This window comes from Pipra filicauda, unplaced genomic scaffold (assembly GCF_003945595.2).
Source record: "Pipra filicauda isolate LSUMZ 115617 unplaced genomic scaffold, ASM394559v2 scaffold6_size6359152_pilon, whole genome shotgun sequence".
Classification (NCBI taxonomy): Eukaryota; Metazoa; Chordata; class Aves; order Passeriformes; family Pipridae; genus Pipra; species Pipra filicauda.
In genome coordinates, this window is record NW_024104865.1 from 2,446,151 (window position 1) to 2,452,241 (window position 6,091).

The following is a 6,091-nucleotide window of genomic DNA, read 5'->3' on the forward strand; positions in this document are numbered from 1 at the left end:
CAAAGCTGGGAGAAGTGGCTGATACCCCAGAGTGCTGTGCAGTCCTTCAGGAGGACCTCTACAGGTTGGAGACATGGGCAGAGAAGAACTGGCTGAAATTCAACAAGGGCAAATGCGTGGTCCTGCACCTGGGGAAGAATAACCCCCTGCACCAGTGCAGGCTGGGATCTGACCTGCTGGAGAGCAGTGCTGTGGAGAAGGATCTTGACTACCTTGGTAGTCAAGCTGTACCTGAGCCACCAGTGTGCCCTTGTGGCCAAGAAGGCCAATGGAATCCTGGGCTGCATTAGAAAGAGCATCGCCAGCAGGTTGAGGGAGGTGATCCTGCCACTCTACTCAGCTGTGGTGAGGTCACATCTGGAGTGCTGTGTCCAGTTCTGGGCTCCTCAGTACAAGAAAAACATGGAGTTCCTGAAATGCATCCAGCAGAGGGCAACAAAGATAATTAAGGGAGCATCTCTCTTATGAGGAAAGGCTGAGGGAGCTGGGCCTGTTCAGCTTCGAGAAGAGATGATTGAGAGGGGACCATGTCAATGTCTACCAGTATCTGAAGGGACGGTTTTAAGTGGATGTAGCCAGGCTCTTCTCAGTGGTGCTGATCAGTAGGATGAGAGGCAACAGGCGGAAACTGACGCACAGGACGTTCCACCTGAATATGAGGAAAAACTTCTTTGCTGTGCAGGTGACTGTGCACTGGAACAGATTGCCCAGAGAGGTTGTAGAGTCTCCCTCATTGGAGATATTCAAGGTGTCTGGACACAATCCTATGCAATGTGCTCTAGGATGACCCTGCTTGAGCAGGGAGATTGGACCTTGAGCAGGGAGATTGGACCGGATGACCCACTGGTCCCTTCCAACTTTACCCATTCTGTGATTCTGTGATTCTGAAATTCTTTGTGCTTCATTAACAAGTCTTGCATAGATATCTGATGTCTGATCATTTGTACCGATGTTTTACTAATTCATTTTGCTCCTAATTGAGGCTTGCTGTTATCCTAAAGGAAGGCTAGGGGACATGGCATGACTAACAGACTGATCCACTGGGTTTTCTGTATTCATGAGGCTCCACTTCCATAAAGAGGAACTGGAAATCCTTTTCACCAGGGAGTAATGTATGAGACTCAGAATGGATGAAGTTTGTGTGCTCTTTTTAATAAGCACTGCTTTTCTTTCCATAGACACTCAAGCTCCCTGAATTAGAGCGCTGCCTGAAGGGATAGGTATTATGAAAAGAGCTGCCAAAGCCTTTGTGTGTCAATGGAAAGCCCCTGATTATCACAAGAGGATCTAAATGGAAAGGTGACATTCAAAAAACCATTAAGATAAAAGCCAGAATGAATTTCCTTCCAACCTCGCTTAATACAAACTTTTGTTTAGAATCACCTTTCCTGAGAGAAGGAAGAAAAGTCCAACTTGTGTGATTTCATATACACAGCTTAATTCTTAATTGGGTACAGTCAGCTGCTTAAGAAAGCAATCTCTTAGACAGGAGAAGTAATGAGATTAATTGCAGAGGTAATAATGCCAATATATGTGACTTATAGGTATTTCTAATCTTTCAGCCATGGAAGCCAAGTGGAGAACATAGTACCGCGCTACTTCCAGGTGGTTTTCTAGGAGAACAGGCACAGATACGGTATGGACAAAACTGCCTCTACTAAGAAAGCCACTTTTCCTCATGCATGGTTTTATGCAGCTTTAGGAAACTGAAATGGAGCAGGGGTGGGTAGTAGTGCTTATGGCTATTTTTTGTGTTTCCTTTTGCTTATCCTCTGAAATCCCTTCAAGACTGTTGCCTAAAGTGTCCTCTCCAAGGCTCTCAGAGGCCTAGTTTTGAATGAAGTACAAGACAGGGCTGTGTCCGTTCTGTGTGAAAACTGTCCCACAGTTTCACAGTTCTCCCTGCTTGTCAGAGCTTGTAGCTGAGTTCAATTTTGTCCCATTTTTCCTGTTATAACTGTGTGACTTTTTCCCAGAAAAACAGATAGGAGCGTGTGTGCATGTGACTGGTTCTTCCTGCTGAGCATTAACCAGATTGCAATGTGAGCCTGAGATTTAGAAGTGTGGATTGAGGAAAAAGTGATGACAATTACTGTTAAGAGTGACATTTGTCAAGCATAAAATATATACTTCCATTTTGCCTGTCCTTTCCCTGTAAAGTCAGTGATGCTGTCAGCCTAGCTGGTCCCTGGGAGCTGCTGCTGATCAAAGTTATTCTGCGGCTTTGGGATGGCTCTGGCCAAGATCTCAAGACCAAGACTAGTATCTAAACAATGCTCCTCTGCTGTGATAATAGACATTGGCAGCAGCACAAATCTAGCTCACTGTGTCTTTTCCTTCCCATCATGCACTACCCATGTGCAAGTCTCAGCAGTAGCAGAAATAGGAAGTAAATGGATTGCTTTATTTGCTGAGGTCAGATTTATAAGTATCACTTGGCTGTATGATGGTGTGTTGCACTGCACAACTAGGCCTTGTAGGTCCCAGCTATTGTTGAAGGAAATGCATTAAACGACTAGGTCACTTTTGTTATTTGGGAGCTGTTCAAAGCTGCCTGCTGTCTTCATGAGTTATGGCAGGCTTTTCCAACAACAGTTTCCTTTTTTCCTGAGGGTTGTCTCTATTCCAGTGCTGGATCAGGGATCCTAGAGCCCCTCCACCAAACCTGCAACAGGTACAGAACCAGATCCAGGATGTATCACATCATGCCTTCAGTTGCGTGCTGCAGCGGGTGGTTGCGGAAAGCTGCCCTCAACCCCTGCCACTTCTTGGCTCACCACCATGTTAAGGCTGCCCGAAACTCAGCACCTGTCTGAGAAGCTTGCAAGGGAGCAGTTTTAACCTTTAGGAGTTTAAATAGTCATATTAAATTTTCACCATGATAGGCTGTGACTTCACTGAAGTCCCTGCTTCTGTGCATGACTAATATTTAGCCCTAGCTGAAAGATTCTTGTCGTCAGAAGAATTTGAGAGGAGATGTAAGATAAAGGACACTTGGCAAACAGTCCCATCCAACTGTCATGTTATGAGGGTTACCCTGGGGGAAGGTGGAGGAAGCAATTCTGGGGTTTTCAGGAAGTCAGTGGTAGAACCCATCACAGTGCAGTCCTGACCCTTCTGTTGCCACAAGAGAGCAGCTTTTTTTGCAACATCTCCTGCAAGAAGTACTTAATTTAAACTAGGCCCAGAAAATATTGATGATGCATCTCTTTTACAAGGCAAATTAGGGGAACGTCATGGATAGTCCAGAGGTATAAATTCTAGTTAGGATGCTATAATGACTGTCTGTTACATAGTAAACTAATTACATCACTATATGTGTGTATATATATCCTACTTTTTCTTTCCATCTACTTTTGAATTTCTGTCTCACACACTCTTTATTTCAGAATTTTGTTTTGTGTTGGATTTTTCTTGATTTAGCATAGAGTTCAAAAGCAGTCTCAGTCCTCATGGTTTTTCCTGTTCTTCATAGATCTGTCTGGCAAACTGTCTTAAAATTGTCAGAGCTAGTAGTAGGTACAGGCATGGTTCTCTGCTACCTGCTATTGTGTGAAGACTTTTAGTTTCCTGCTTGGAAATAATCATGCTAACAGCCAGCTCCAAGGAATTAAAGATGAAAATAGCCTGAGCCTGTCTTCCTGCTGGAACAGAACTGTTATTTTGCATTCACTCACTATCACTTTGTCCAATTTAATTTTAAACATACCAAGTAGCAGAGCTTCTGCCACATTACTTTTGGGAGATAATTTTGCATATCTCAATGCCAGGAAGTCCTTCCTGATACTCCACATTTTCTTTTCCTATCTCTACCCTTGAATGCTAATTCTATCCTGGTCCATTCTGCTAATTCGAGCCTTGCTCTTCATAGTATTTAAACCCTCTCAGGTCCTTCCTGTCATCACTTGACTGTGCTACAAGCATTAACCCCATGAACCTTGGTCGTCTTCTGGTTGCAAGTGATTTAAGTTTTGCCAATGACTAATGAGGCAACACTGCAAATCTCTAAACCTGCATTGTAGACAGAGTGGTGGAAATTATTTTTTGAACTGCTGTTAAAAAAAAAAAAAAGAGAAAAGTCATGTCAGCACAGACAGAGCAATTTACTTACTTTTGAGAAATAATATATTTAGTCAATGTTGGGTTTGATTAGAAATTGCTAAATAAAGCTACTTCGGTTTTAGCAGTTCACCTAGACCTTCTTTGCAGTCATTCATTGCATTATGTTTAGTTTGTTCATCTATCTCCACTAACTTCCAGCTGCATGAGCTAATGAAAGGGTGCTTAGCCAGGCAGATCTTTAAATGTTTGCAGCATCCAAAAGTAAGAAGGTTAGTAGTGCAAATGCTGTAGCATTCACAGGTGCCTACAGCATGAAAGCTTTCTTTTTCATTTTTCTTGTTTGAGAAGCCACAACAGATCATTGTAAATAGTTTGAGGGGATGCATTTGGCATGTGTTGAAGGACACATCCCTGCAGTGCTGAATGTGCCTTGTTTCTTGGGGCAGGTATGAAGCGCACCAGGGGTCTTGGGCCCAGAGCTGTCCTATTAACCGCTCACTGCAGTAGCTGGCTGAGAGATTTGGTCTTTACCCACAAAGCTGCTTATTCAAACAGAAGCCCCTGAACTGCTGTAAGGAAAGAACAGAGGACTTGGAGTATTTTAAAGGTCATCTTCCACAACTGGTTGTGGTCCATTACAGTCGCTGTCTGCGTGGTGGCAGATTCATTTTGTCACCGATTGCTCACACTGTGTTCAGAATCTGAGTATTTTGTGATCTGCTCTTCTTTATCAGCAAAGCTTCTTCCCTTCTGCAATCGTCTTGGTCTTTCCATCGCTTCCCAGCTAGGATACCCGCATTCTTGGCAAACTATGACCTTGCAGGGTACAAAGATACTTGCTTCAGGAAAGTCTGTAAGTGTGGATACTGGCACATGGAATAGGTTACAAGGGTCAGGGATCAAACACAGTGGTGTTGGTTGTGAATCTGCAAGGTGAGGGAAGCGCAAGGCAGATGAATCCCTCTCACCCTGCAGGGTGTGCAGCTGCCACTTCAACATGCATGTACTCATGGCCAGCAGGCCAGCAAGCCCTAGGCTAGGACCTTCCTCGTGCTTTGGTAATGTGGCTGTTTAAAGCTGAAGCCACCCATTATTCCTCTCTATTCTGGTATACCTTTCCTTTTCACATCTGGAGAGCTTTTAGAATTGGGCTGCTCCCTGAATAACAGAGGGAAAAGAAACAGAGGAAAAAACAAAACAAAACAAAATCTTCAGCAATGCTGAATAATTCATATTTTGTACATATTTACAAACAGTTCAAATCTTTTTCCTAATATCTCAAGTGCTTAACGAAAATTATGCGTGATCTCTCTGGCATCAGATGAATATGTTAGTAAGCCATTCATGTAAAGCTGTAGCCTAGTCCTTGTTCCCTGAGGCAGGTCCTCTGGATGCTGCCCATCTGCCTGACTTGAGCTTCACAGCAATTGCCAGGGCGAGGGAGAAATCAGATATTCCTACAGGACTCTGGCAAGGTTAGTATCAGGGTTGTGAGCTTACAATCACAATTGACTGATCACATAAAATGAGCAGAAGACAGAGTCTCTAACATGCCTGTGACCCATTAAAAGGCAGCATGAAGTTTGCAGACAGAGATGAAATCGCTTCTAATGAGTGAACCACTACAAGGGCTGGATGTGAACTAAACACTTTTGGACTTTGGTCTTTAGACTTCTCAGCAATAGTAACCTGCCTAAAAGGCAGTTTCCTCAGAATATGGGATAAGCAGTCTGACAAATGTACATATGCTTCAACAAAATGAAATTTTAAATGAATCTACCATGTAGAATTGCAAGCTTAGTAGATTCAAGGGGCGTGTGATTGGGTGGAATATATTTGGGTCTCAGTAAAATATTTTAAAAGGGTTCATCAAAGATCATTCAAATTGCTTTGGCTTGACAAAGACTTGGCCATTTTTAAAAGTGCCCAAAGTTCTGCTAATAAAGGATAGCCAGCAGCGAGGTATCAGTGGAGAGCACAAGGGAATTGTGGAGCGATGATGAGATATGCAATGTTAAATAGTCTGCAA